At 33.2% G+C, this 14,704-nt stretch overlaps 1 long non-coding RNA gene and 1 other non-coding gene across 2 annotated transcripts; both read left to right on the top strand.

The window, feature by feature from the left end:
* Positions 1-3,140: 3,140 nt before the first annotated feature.
* On the top strand, positions 3,141-4,332 carry LOC127144286 (uncharacterized). Its single transcript, XR_007815905.1, has 2 exons — positions 3,141-3,330; positions 3,636-4,332. It is a non-coding gene; the product is annotated as an uncharacterized LOC127144286 (long non-coding RNA).
* Positions 3,691-3,804, top strand: MIR172C (microRNA MIR172c). Its single transcript, NR_120742.1, has one exon. It is a non-coding gene; the product is annotated as a microRNA MIR172c (primary transcript).
* Positions 4,333-14,704: the final 10,372 nt, after the last annotated feature.

Below are 14,704 nucleotides of genomic sequence, written 5' to 3'. Positions count from 1 at the left end.
TCAACAAAATTTATAATCTCCGATAAGTGAGCATATAATCTTTTGTTTTTTGTAAATATCTTATAACCCGTTTGGCTGCTCTTCAATAATATCCATCTCGGGTTGCCCAAATATCTGCCTCATACTCAAACTATATGAACACAATATCTGGATGCATGCAAATTTAAGCATACATTAGGCTTCAAATAATAGATGCATCAGGGAACCTTTTGCTTATCCTTAATCTCTAAGCTTTACTTCCAAAGCTTGAAATTCGATCCATTCAACTTAGGGATTGAACTTAGATTTTTAGATATTTGAGTAAGACCAACTCAACGAAGAACAAGTAAATAAATAATATACTCACAATTAATATGTCATAAAATAAAATATGACAAAATAATTTTACATATATGGTGGGCCCCTTTTACAAATCAAAGTATTGACGGTAAACTTTGTAAAAAAAATTAGTCTTTCTTTGGACCGACTATTTTTCACATGAGAAATTCTTATAACTATCACCTACTCATTACCACAAGCATACTCATAATTTGACCAAATAATTATCTTCCTTTAGGCCGATAATTATTTACATAAATCAATGAATATGCACATCCTATATTTTAGAATTAAACTAATCTAGATAATAGAGACTACTATGGCAACATGTTATTTTGACAAATTTAATCTAAAATATAATACACAATAATAATAATAATTTATTATTGCAAAAAATAACAAAGGAAGAACACCAAATAATCTTTACCAAAATTCACCCAATAATTAGGTACATTAAAATACAATTAATACAACATAAACATGTGAATATCCCCAAAAAATTCATAATCCACATGATGATCAATTAAACTTGTATTCACAACATGATGATAATTAATCAAATTTAGAATCTACAACATGATCAATTAAATTTAAATTCACAACATGATTAATTAATCAAATCTTTCAATTTAGAATATATAAACTTAAAAAAACCCAATATGAGTAATCAAATATTGAATCTAGAATGATTAAACTTAAAATCACGATATGATTAATCAAATCTTTAAAACTACAATATGTTAATCACATCTTAAAAATGCAACATGATCATAACATGATTAATCAAATCTTGAATCAATATCAATTAAACTTAAAACCACAATATGTCTAATCAAATCTTGAATCAAGAACCCAATAGAAAATAAACGAATTCCAACAATTTAACATAAAATTCGTGCTCTGATGCCACTTGTTAGAATAAATACCTTAAATCTATATAATAGATTAACTTAATATCATTCATGTCAAATTGTCAAGAATAAGTTACATACCATATTCCACCTCTGAGTAATTAATGATAGTTGTAAAATGACTATTCTTTAATGGCTATAAAATGGCTATTGTTTTCCTCAACCAAAACCCTAAATGCCCTTGTGAGATCTTTCTCTTGATGGGACAAAAGAAAGATCGACTGCTTATTATTTTGGTATATCGGGGACCATAGCCCTAAGGTTATTTATATACTAGTTTAATTAGGATCCCCATTAAATTCTATTCAATCTAATAATAGGCTTCTACTCATTTAGTCTATACTCAATTAGAAATCTCGAGTCTTAATTAAATAGATCACATAATAGACATAATTAAATAAAATAACCCAACGTGATAAATTATCAATTTACATAGCCCACGCTTTAATTATACGTATTATTTAAATACATCTAACACGTTCGGGATAAACGATCAAAATTGTAAACTGATCATATCTACAATTTGAGATATATGTTAAATGAAGCTTTAAAGGAATTGTACTTTAGTTATACAACAGGCAAATTCTTTTGGTCAAACAAAGAGAGTCAAGTAAACCAGAGAAACCCAACCAATTCATCTTAATATATATGTATTACAAGTAGCAAGCTACAAAATCACATAGATCGATAAAGATAAGTAAAAATAGATACGTTTTAAACTTAAAACACTAAATGGGTGAGCAAAATGATAATTTAATTAATCAATATTAATATTTTTTCCTTGAAAGTTGGAGGTTCAGACTCTTAGCTTTATTAAACAAAAAAATAGAAATAGAGTAAAATGAATATTTAAAAAATTAATTAACCAATTTTATTTTTGAAATCAGAAGTGATATATAGAGATTTGAATAATTAATCCTAAAAATATAGAAAACGTGTTAATTATTTATTAATTAAGACGATAACATTTTCATTATATTGTTTTTAAAAATGAAGCATATAAATTCCAGTCTCACCTGTATTTTTCTTTTTCTTTTTTTTTCTTAATTAAAAAACCAAAAAGAATCGCATTGTTGTTTTTTATTATTATCAAAATTTGACTAAATAAAAAGAAAAAGAAAGGGTTAAGAAACCAAGAAAATATGTAAAACCTTAAAACAAGACAAGGGTGTTATCGGGATTTCGAAAAGGAAGGAGAAAAGAAAAAAGAAAAAAAGGAAAAAGAAAAGGGAGAAAACAAAGTATAGAAAGTGGCGGCATACATTGAAATGTTTTGAAAAAGGAAATTTAAAAAACCAAAAAATAAAAAATAAATAGGTCAATACGAGGATTGCGCCACTAAAACAATATAAATAAATAAATAAATAAATCATTTTTTCACTTGTTTATTTTCAGAGTAAAACAATAATAAAAGTAATAAATAAAAGAAAATTTCAGAAGATGACAAAAAAATTTTTTTTAAAAAGAACGGTCCATAATACTCATTTTTTACATATTGCGAATACAACAAATATGATGACTATCAAATAATTATTAAAAAATTATCGAAGGGTTATTAAATGGTTACAGAGGGTTGTCAGATGGTTATCTGATTTTAAATTTACTAATTTTGCAATTTAGAAAATATAACGATATCTACTCTATTTTCATAATATATATATATATATATATGTGGTTATTTTTACAAAAGTCCTACAAAATAAATAGGGGATTTTTTTTAAGGAATATGAACAAGAGACAGCTAAGCAAAGATCTGACAAGTCACATTTCAAAGAAAAGGGAATAATAAAAACAAAATAAAATAAAGACAGCCAATAAAAATAGAAGTAGGTGTCACGTCAGCATTAAAAAACGCGTATATATGCTGACTCTTTCTTCTCTCATCTCCATCTTCCACTGTTCTTTATTTTTCCTCCCTCCTTTACTCTTTTTTCTCTTCCTATTAAGTTTTTACAGATTTTTTTCTTTTTTCTTTTACTTTTTTTTATCTATATATACATTTATTTCTCTGTTCTATTGGCTCCATAGCAAAAGGGCTTGATATCCAAATAAAAAAAAAAAAAAGTTTCTTACTTTTCTTCAACCTCTTGTTGATCTTCTGGTAAACTTCTTGTTTTGTTTTGTTTTGTTTTTTTTTTTTTATTTAGCTTTTTCCTTTTGCGAACTTTCGATTTTTATTTAAAAGGAAAAGTTTGATTCTTATAAAATAATAATTGAAAATTAGGGTTTGAAAAATGGGTTGGAAGAATTCAGCCGCCTTTAAGTTTATCAAAGGGTGAAAATCTATGTTTTTCTTAAGAAATATATATTTTGGGTGGGTTTTTTTTTTCATGAGATCTATTATTTTCGTGATAAATGGTTTTTCTTTTTATTTTGGAATAAAATAATGATGTTTGTGTAATGAAGAAATTTAGGGTGGAAGAAGAAGAAGATGAAGAAGAAGAGTGGGCAGGCGTTATTTGCGGGTGTAGCATCTTCAAGATTCACAACATATGCAAATATTATCGAAATAAAAATAATATGATGCTCAAAAATCTCAACTTGAGAATCTTGATGATGCTGCATCAGCAATCAAACGACTATTATTAATCACTACAACACTCACCCAAACAAAAAAAAAAAAGAAAAAAAAAAACATTATCATTATTACTATTTCTTCTTACTCACTGCCAATTCATCAACTTAATTGCCCAAAGTCCGACGATTCTCTCTGTCTTCCTTCTTCCTTCTCATATCCTTCAGGTGGGTCTCTCTCTCTTTCATCTTTCTGTAATTTTCTTACTTTTGCTAGGGACGAACACACCATAGATTGAAAAGCCAACCGAATCAAAAGTGGTTGATGGTCAATTGAAGATAAAGGGGAGATTCACTAGGTGTCGGTTTGTACTCTCTCAAAGTCGAAGTCGATTTTATTGTTTACTAAACCGATCATAATAGTATTGAGTTAATTAGAAAATCGACTTTGACCAACCAAAGTTCAATCGCTAACTTTTAGAACTAGTAAAGAAGTATCTATAGATCATTTTTAAAGAATTTCAAATATAGTAGAATGTGTTCATTGATATATCCTATATTTAAAGTATTTCTTTTTTACATTGCTTCATATTTGATAATACTTCTAGAATTATAGTTATATTTGCATTTTTTTTGTTAGTTATATACCTTTGTTTATTTGTTTATAAAAAGCAATAGTATCCATCCGTTGATTTAGATTTGAATTTGCTTTATCTGTTTGCTTAACTTCTTATATATATAATATTTCAAATATACATATTTTAGGTAGAGATTATATAAAAGACAAATATCCAAACAGGAAGCAAATTTAGTAACCCTTAATTTTTGTAAAATAATATAGTTTCGGGATTATTTTAATTATTATTAGGGTTGAAGTTTTGGTTTTTAGGATTATTTTAATGGACATTATTGTTGACCCAAATTAGGGGATGGGTTGAGAAAATTAAAATGATGATTGAAAAATTGGAAAATTAGTTATTGATGTTAGAAAAAAAGATCCATGAAAAAATGGTGTTGGGAATGTGTCACTTTCAATCTTTCTGCCATTGTTTGTCATAATCTATAACATCCCTTTAATATTTTCCCATCACACAACTAGTCCATCTCCTTTGTGGACCATCTCCATAAAATCAACTTGTTGCAACTTGAAAATTCTTTTTTTTTTCTTTTTTCTTTTTTGTTATTGAATTTAGTAGCTGTTAATGCCATACAAAATTAGCCAAAGGGACTTTTTTAAGAAAAATTGTATATTTTCAAAAAAAATAATAATAATAAAAATAATAGTCATTGAGGGATTTCTATGGACTTGTGAAGGGTTTTGTATCACTATCTAATCCTTTTGTTCACAATAAATAATAATAATAATAATAATAATTATTATTATTATTATTTAGTTATGTGTTAAACCAAACCCTACTTTCTTTCTCCCATATGGGTATTTGAGTAGTTAAAGAAATAAGTGAGTTCTAGTTGATAACAAGTTGGACTTCATCTTTTTTTTATTATTGTTTTTTCCAATCTCGAACAAATTTGGTTTTGATTCTTACATCTATACATTCTACCTTAAAATTTATCCCAGTGGTCATCCCGATTTGTTGTGTTTGTACCTTTTTAAAAGTTGCAAAAAAAATTATGAATTTGTATCTAGTTATTAATATATTTTGAACTTGTATCTAGTTATTAATAGAAGACATGAGTTTTTTAATCACCCTCTATCGATTATTCAAAGCTACTCTAACAACTTCATCGATTAAATGTATATTTTGTGCAAACATAGACTAAAAAATAGAATCATAATCCAAAATTTAGATGGAATCAATGTAGTCATAAATTAACTAACTTATAATGGTTAGTTAAGTGAGTTCTATGAGAAAGATAGAGAAATCTTTCCTTAAATATATTGGAAAGAATAACTTTGTTTTTATTTAGTCCTTTCGAAAATGAGTGTGAGGATTCAAACCTGAAAAGAAAAAGAAAAAAAAAAAAAAAGATTACGTGTCTCATAAGTTTTAAGTTTATATAAAAAAAACTAGGAAATTTAAAACTACGTATGCGACTTTTCCTTTTTATTATTTTTTAAAATTATACATGTTTCTTTTTTTTTTTTCAAAGAAACTAACAAAATATCAAACTATTTACGATTCGTATATGAAGTTAGCTATTTTTTAAATATTTTAGGTTTGTCCTTCCATCTTTTTTCTCTTTCTCGCGATGAAATCGTCTTTTTTCTTCTGTGATTTCTTTCATCGATTTCTTTTATCGTCTTTCTTCTTTCCTCTTCTTTTTTCTGCGATTTCTTTCCATCATCTTTTTTATTTTTCAATTTTTTATTTACATCGTTTAATTTGTCTTCCTTATTTTTCTTTTCTTTTTTCGATTTCATTCCATTGTCTTTCTACTTTTTCTCTATTTTTTTGTTGTGATTTCTTTCCATCGTCTTTCTTTTTTTTCTTTTTTTCTAAGTTGTTTACATTTGGTTAACCAAATCTAAATGACTGTGTACAAAAAAATAGCAAAATCTAAAAGATCATGTATAAAGAATCTTGAAAAAAATTAGATTGAAGTAGCTAAATGTAAACTATCGTGTGAAAAAATAAAAGATCATGTATAAAGAATTTAAAAAAAAAATCATTTAAATTGGAATAGCCAAATGTAAACGATCGTAACCGGTCGTATAAAAAAATAAAAGATTATGTATAAAGAATTTTGAAAAAATCATTTAGATTGGAGTAGCCAAATGTAAACGATCGTGTAAAAAAAATAAACGATGGTATAAAAAAAGATTATGTATAAAGATTCTTGAAAAAAATCATTTAGATTGTAGTAGTCAAATGTAAATGATCGTTAAAAAAAAGTAAATGATCGCTGAAAAAAAGTAAACGATCGGGTAAAAAAAATAAAAGATTGTGTATAAAGAATCTTGAAAAAAGATCATTCGCATTGGAGTAATCAAAATGTAAATGATCGTGTAAAAAAAGTAAACAATCGTGTAAAAAAATAAATCATCATTTAGAAAAATCTAAACGATCGTGTAACTAAATTTAAACATAACAAAATTAAATGATCCTGTAAAAAAAATAAAAGATTGCGTATAAAGAATTTTGAAAAAACAATCATTTGGATTGAAGTAGTTAAATGTAAACGATCGTGTAAGAAAGTAAACGATCATATAAAAGAAATAAATAATCGTTTAGATCGTTTACCAAAATAATTAAAAAAATCGTGTACAATTTTTTTTTTAAAAAAAATCATCTAGATTTACAGACCCAAATCTAAACGATAACCAAATTAAACGATCCTGTAACAAAATTAAACGATCCTGTAACAAAATTAAACGATTGAATTGAAAAAAATAAATTGTAGTCATATCTAAACGATAAAGTACCAAACAATAACGAAATCTAAACGATCGCAAATATATTACGTGCGCTGTTGACGACATAGTTGACGGGGCATTTTTGGTATTTTATATGGTAGGCGTCCAGACTTTTTCATTTTCGAAATTTTTCTATAAATTGTAAATATTTTGCCATTTTTTTATATTTTTGAAAAGCTTTTTTTATCCTTCTTCGTATAATTTATGTCACAAAATAATTGAATTTAAACCCAATTTTACAAAAAAACAAAAAAAAAAAACCAAGTTATTCAAGACAACCTTTTAACACTTTCGATTTAGTTGATCATGAAAACGTTTTTAAAAAAGAATTGAAGCAAAAAAGTTTGAACTGAATAATAGTATATCTACACGTTTATTTAAAAGAACTGAAATTAAAAATAAAATCATTATTGAAGAACTTAGGAAAATTAGGAGAAAAAGAAAACGAATAATGGAAAATAAGGTAAGAAATATTGCCAGAAAGGCAGAGGTTAGTGTTAGATGATTTTGTGTCTGTTTCAGAGTTAAAAATAAAAAACAAACAAATAAAATAGTTTTTTTCTTTTGTGTATGTATTTTGTTCCGTACGATATAAATGTCCTTTGCCTAAGATTCTCATGTCTTGTCATGTTGGTTTTTGGTGATTGCAAACATCTCATCTCCTCCTCTGCATCACTTATACATAAATACATATCAGCCATATTTGGCTTTAGTCCAAACTTTTCTCATTTTAGTATACATGTGTTTATATACTAATTAAATTCAAAGTATTAATATGTATAACAAAAGTTTATATATATTCAAGTTTTTTTTTAAGGTTTATCACTAGTAGACTCTATCATTTATAAAAGTCTATTAATAATAGATTTTGTTATATTTGTAATTTTTTAAAAATAAATTGTATATACTTAGTTATTGCCTCTAAAAGTATTACTCATTATAATTATTTTTTCATTTTATTCCTTTTCCATTCTAAAAAATATATTTTTAAAAATAGATAAATTTTGTCACGCATGATAATTTGTGTTATCGAACATTTAAATGGTAATTTGTGTTATTGAACATTTAAATGGGCTGCACAAATGTAGGTGTAACCACATATACATACACACATGAACACATACATACATGTGCTTGAATTTATTAGCTTTTTGTTTCATCCACCTTTTTTTGGTGTTCTTATTTAGAAATGCTTTTGCATCCTTTTTACATCTTTAGATTGAGATTCTTTTTCCATATTTTCTAAAAGATTTGTCCTTTTTTTTCATTTATTCATATTACCTTGTCATTGTGGAAACTTGAAAATTAGTACTACCGTTTCAGCTCTAAATTTTAATGTAATTTTTGCTCATAATAATAATGCTAACTAGATGACTATGATATAACTATTGGATAAAGAGTGATTCTTTGGTACATTATGTATGTAAAAGGAAGTTGATTCTTACGACAAAATAGAGGAGAGTACGAAACATGCTCCTTTTGAAGCAATCTATTAAAAAAATCTCTCTTATATTAGATCATGCCACTATTTTATTTTCTAGTTGTTTAGTTTTACTAATTGTTGCCCACTTTTCTTTTCTCTTTGCAATTCAACACTGATGTTTGAAGGTGGGAGATTCAAACTTTAGATCTTTTACATCATGCATAAACTTAGCGATGTAAGAAACGAATCCGATTCTGGTCAGTCTCAGTTTGGTTCTTCGGTTCTAAATTTGAAAATAAATAGTTTATTTCATAATTAAGTTAGTTGAGTTATGTTCAAGGTTAACACTACTTGATTATTGTACCTCATGTTAAAATAATACTTAATTATATTTGTTTTAATTCATTCCGATAACAGGAACTCTGAGAGATTAAGGAAAGAGCAATTGTTGGATAATGATTTTATTACTTTATTAAATTTAATTATTTTAATTTATTTTAAAAAAAAAAGGTCTAGAAGTAGTTTGGCTATTCTTCCCTCTTATTAATGAGAAGATTTAATTAATTGCTCAAGCATGCGACCCTAGTCCATGAATTCCATAATAAAACCCCAAAATTTTCGTCTGGAATTCCAATCCCAAAAACTATTTTATACAACTTAATGACAATACTTTAAATAACCTCCAAATAAAACCTCTAATGTATCACATCATAGCTTTAATAAAATGACAAAATTACCCTTATTAAACATCACTATTACATAATCGGCTTTACTTGACAGTTGCAACTTTTACATACTTGACGTTTTTGTTAAAAAAAAATGTCAAGTATTGACCATTTTAAAGAAAAACATTTCAAGTAATATGTAAAAAAAAAACGGAGTATTCACGAAAATTTTCAAACTATTTTATGTTAGTTATTACTTGACCTTTTTTCATGTCAAGTATAGTTAAAATTTACTTGACGGGAGAAAAATGTTAAGAGTAATTTTGATTTTTGTTTGATATTTTTTAAACGTAAAAAAAACTAAAGTATATATTTTTTATTTCTTGGCACAAAAGAAAACTTAAAAAAAATTGATCTTGTGTGAAACCCCTTAACACGTTCACGCGTATCCTGATCCTTCCTTTTTGTAGGTTTTGTGTCGACTGTCGTCGTCCCTCTCCTCTCCTCACCCTCGCCCCCTCGTCGATCACCCCAGTACCTTCGTCTGTGTGTATAGCCCCCGATCCTCACACTCATTCGACATCTTACACAACCCACATTGTTTTCAACTTGGCCGCTTTCTAACTTCATAAGGAAGGATCTCAAAAGCATTATTCGCAAAAGGCAGTAAGCGAGACAAAGTTTATAGACGTTTTCAACTTCTTCCATTCGCGTCTCCTCATCGCTATAAGAAAACCTATCCCAACCATCTCACATCTGCATCCCTTGTGCTTGATTTTGCATCGACCTCTTCCATCTCCCATCTATAAAGATCTCCAATGCCGACGACTCCATTGTCCCTTTACTGCTTGATTTTGCTGACGTGAACGTCGATTTCACTACGAAGAACACCTATTTCACTTTTAGGTGTCAAACCCTAACTCCTTTAAAGGTACAAATTTTACCTATTCTCTATATTTTTAGTTACTTATGAATAACATTGCGAGATTTTATTTAAGTACTCATAATTAAAAATTTTGTAACATTATTAGATTTTACTTGGGATTTCACATGAGTACTCTTAATTTGAAATTTTGGAACATAGGGAGATTTCACTTAGTCCCTCTGTAACGCCCCGAAGCTCGAGGTAAAAATTTTCGCTTTTTAAGTGAATTTTAATAATATAATATTAATTATATTATTAGTATTGGGTATTATTGTCATTTCAATTTTAATATTAATATTTACATTATCCTTTTACTATTTACTTAATATAAATATTAATATTATTATTTAATATTATTATAACTAATTAGTATTAATGTTTTATTATAAATTATTATTATTATTATTATTTTTATTTAATATATATTATTATTTATTTTAAATTATTTAATATTAATATTTTAATATTAATTATATTTATTTTGTTTTAATATATATATATATATATATATATTTCTTTTTTTTTAAAAGAAAAGGAGAGGAAACCCTCGCGCGCCGCCCACACCCCCCCCCCCGATTTTTCTTCTTCTTCTTCTTCTTCCTCTCCCTTCCTCGCCCGACGCCGCGCCTCACCGTTTTCTCTTCCGTCTCCGTCTCCGCCACCATCTCTCTTCCTCTCCGTCTCCGTTTTTCTCTTCCGCCTTCGTCTCCGCCTCTGTCCACGAACGTCGAAGCGGTTCCGCCGCGGCCTCCATCCATTTCCGATTCGCTTCCATCCGCCGGCAGCCGATATCTCTCCCTCTTCCTCCGTCTCTGTCACCATCGACGGCTCCACTTCAATCGGTGTTCCCGACGCAGCCCTGAACGCCGAGGAGAGCCACCCACGTCCGCCGTCGACGTCTCTCACTCGAGCGTTGTCGGGTGGAGCAAAAACCAGACCCGAGCCACGGATCCGATTCGAGCAAGCCGCGGGCTGGAGCCGAGCCGAGCCGAGCGAGCCGAGCGAGCCGAGCCGAGCGAGCCGAGTGAGCCGAGCCGAGTGAGCCGAGCCGCGAGCCGCACTGAGCCGAGTCGCGAGCCAAGTTGAGCCGAGCCACAAGCCGAGCTGTGAGCCGAGGCCAAGCCGAGTCGAGCCGAGATGGAGCCGAGCCGAGCCGAACGCCTTCAAGCCGAGCCGAGCTCCTTGTTTCACCAAGCCACCTAAGCCTTCCTTCCTCCGCTCCGGGTCACGGTGAGTCTTCGGTAAGGATTGATTTCGATGAATTCCCTAATGTTGCTACATCCGATTAGAGTTTGAATATTGGAATAAGATATGGCCCTACTTTTCTCCCTTGAAGGTAGTACAGAGTTGACGCTTGAGTTCTCGGGTCTCGCGGTAGGCTTGGTTGGAGAGAGCATCCTTTCCTTGGGTAAGTCAACGGATGTCGCTTCCGACCTTTTTAAAACGACTTCTACTAAAGTCATCAACTAAAACTTTCGTATTTCGTTTAGGTGGATCTGTTGAGCGTGGATTCGATCGAGGGGCATAACCGAGTATCAGGTAAGGGTTTTCCTACTACTGGACCCCAAATCCAGGCTTAAAACGTAGTAATCCACAGGGGATTACACGTTAGTGACTGTACTGAATAACTGTATGCGTGTTGACTGTTAAGTACTGTTATCATATTTTGTCTGATGTAAAGATACTGTGACTGCTAATTGTGGATTGAGATTTTATGTTGATGGACCTTGAAGTTACGGTTCAGTATGTAGTAAAACACTGGTCTGGATGTTGTTCATGGAGTTTGGACGGGGAAGGACAGTGAGTCCGGTTTTTGGTTGGTTAGTTGTTTGGATCTAGGGTTTTCCCTAATGGTGTGCGAATTAGTGATGCATATAGCAACTGAGGGCGTAATTGTTTAAACCTATACTATCTGACTGACAACGCCTATGGCGGAACTGTAATATGAATGCCGTTGGAGTATGACTGATGTAGACGGTTTAGTTTGGACTGAGGGGTAACGGTTAGCTTCATCTATGGGGTAGTGTGCCTTACGGATATATGCATCCTTCGGGGGCACTAGACTGATGCGTGCATCCTTCGGGAGCACTAGACTGATATGTGCATCCTTCGGGAGCACTAGACTGATATGTGCATCCTTCGGGAGCACTAGACTGATGTGTGCATCCTTCGGGAGCACTAGACTGATATGTGCATCCCTCGGGAGCACTAGACTGATATGTGCGTTCTACGGAACCACTAGACTGTTATGTAGGGTACCCCCGAATAGGAAGTTAACTGTTGGCCCCTAACGGGCCCAGTAGTGGGTCCTTTACTGGGTATGTTTATACTCACCCTTTCTCCTCTTTAACTTTTTAGGTAGGGGCACAGCGAGGGGCAGACCGACGAGAGGCAGGAAGGATGCGTGAAGGCCATATGGACGCGTCTGGTTTTCTTATCGCTTCCGCTATGTATTTTGTCAGAATATTTTGTCTTGTGATTTTGGAACTGGTGACTTGAGTTTTTATTTGTGACTTTTTTGATTGATTTAAAATAGGGCCCGAAACTGTCTTTTGTAAGGTTTCTAATGTTTTAATGAATCGTAACTGGTCCGTTTTAAATTTTATGTTGAATGGTCGAGTTTTGGTATTTGGTAGTGACCTCAGCTTAGTCCGGAAAGTTGGGTCGTTACAGTTGGTATCAGAGCCTAAGTTTTAGGTTCTGTAGACTGGCTTATAATGTGAGTCTGTGTTTTGTGTCCTTATGGCTGAAACGATCCTTGCCACTCGTCAGGTACGCTCTCATGAAAGTATATGTATAACTCTACATGCATTACCTTACCTAAGTTAAACTGCAAATTCAATTACCATTATGACTAAAGGGATCGTTGGTGGTTGTTAGGAAAATGCCGCCAAGGAGAGGTGCACGTAGGGGTGGCCGAGGAGGCCGAGGAAGGGGAGCAGGACGCGTTCAACCTGAGGTGCAGCCTGTAGCCCAAGCCCCTGACCCGGCTGCGCCAGTTACTCATGCGGACTTAGCCGCCATGGAGCAGAGGTTTAGAGATTTGATTATGCAGATGCGGGAGCAGCAGAAGCCTGCCTCGCCAACTCCGGCGCCAGCTCCTGCTCCAGCTCCGGTTCCAGCACCAGTTGCGCCCCAGTTTGTGCCGGATTAGTTGTCAGCAGAGGCTAAGCACCTGAGGGATTTCAGGAAGTATAATCCCACGACGTTCGATGGGTCTTTGGAGGACCCCACCAGGGCTCAGATGTGGTTATCGTCCTTGGAGACCATATTCCGTTACATGAAATGCCCTGAGGACCAGAAAGTTCAGTGTGCTGTTTTTATATTGACTGACAGAGGTACTGCATGGTGGGAGACTACAAAGAGAATGCTAGGTGGTGATGTGAGCCAGATCACGTGGCAGCAGTTTAAGGAGAGTTTCTATGCGAAATTCTTCTCTGCTAGTTTGAGAGATGCCAAGCGGCAGGAGTTCCTGAACTTAGAGCAGGGTGACATGATAGTGGAGCAGTATGATGCGGAGTTTGACATGTTATCCCGCTTCGCTCCCGAGATGATAGCGACCGAGGCTGCCAAAGCTGATAAGTTTGTTAGAGGCCTCCGACTGGACATTCAGGGTTTGGTCCGAGCTTTCAGACCCGCTACTCATGCCGATGCACTGCGCCTGGCAGTGGATCTCAATTTACAGGAGAGGGCTAACTCGTCTAAGACCGCTGGTAGAGGTTCGACATCGGGACAGAAGAGGAAGGCTGAGCAGCAGCCTGTTCCAGTACCACAGCGGAATTTCAGATCAGGTGGTGAGTTTCGCAGCTTCCAGCAGAAACCTTTTGAGTCAGGGGAGGCTGCCAGAGGAAAGCCGTTGTGTACCACTTGTGGGAAGCACCATTTGGGTCGTTACTTATTCGGGACCAGGACTTGCTTTAAGTGCAGACAAGAGGGTCATACAGCTGATAGATGCCCGTTGAGACTCACGGGGAACGCGCAGAATCAGGGAGCAGGTGCTCCACATCAGGGTAGAGTCTTTGCTACCAACAGGACTGAGGCTGAAAAGGCAGGCACAGTAGTGACAGGTACGCTCCCAGTGTTGGGGCATTACGCCTTAGTTTTGTTTGATTCGGGTTCGTCACATTCTTTTATCTCTTCCGCATTTGTGTTGCATGCCCGCTTAGAGGTAGAGCCCTTACACCATGTTCTATCAGTATCTACTCCTTCCGGGGAATGTATGTTGTCGAAGGAAAAGGTGAAAGCATGCCAGATTGAGATAGCAGGCCATGTGATTGAAGTAACGCTGATAGTCCTGGATATGCTGGACTTTGATGTAATCCTGGGTATGGATTGGTTGGCCGCTAACCACGCCAGCATAGATTGTTCACGTAAGGAGGTAACGTTTAACCCTCCCTCGATGGCCAGTTTTAAATTTAAGGGAGGAGGGTCAAAGTCGTTGCCTCAGGTAATCTCAGCCATCAGGGCCAGTAAACTGCTCAGTCAGGGTACTTGGGGTATCTTAGCAAGCGTGGTGGATACTAGAGAGGTCGATGTATCCCTGTCGTCAGAACCGGTGGTGAGGGACTATCC

Source organism: Cucumis melo, chromosome 12, assembly GCF_025177605.1.
Source record: "Cucumis melo cultivar AY chromosome 12, USDA_Cmelo_AY_1.0, whole genome shotgun sequence".
Taxonomy (NCBI): domain Eukaryota; kingdom Viridiplantae; phylum Streptophyta; class Magnoliopsida; order Cucurbitales; family Cucurbitaceae; genus Cucumis; species Cucumis melo.
This window is presented reverse-complemented; position numbering and strand designations above follow the sequence as displayed.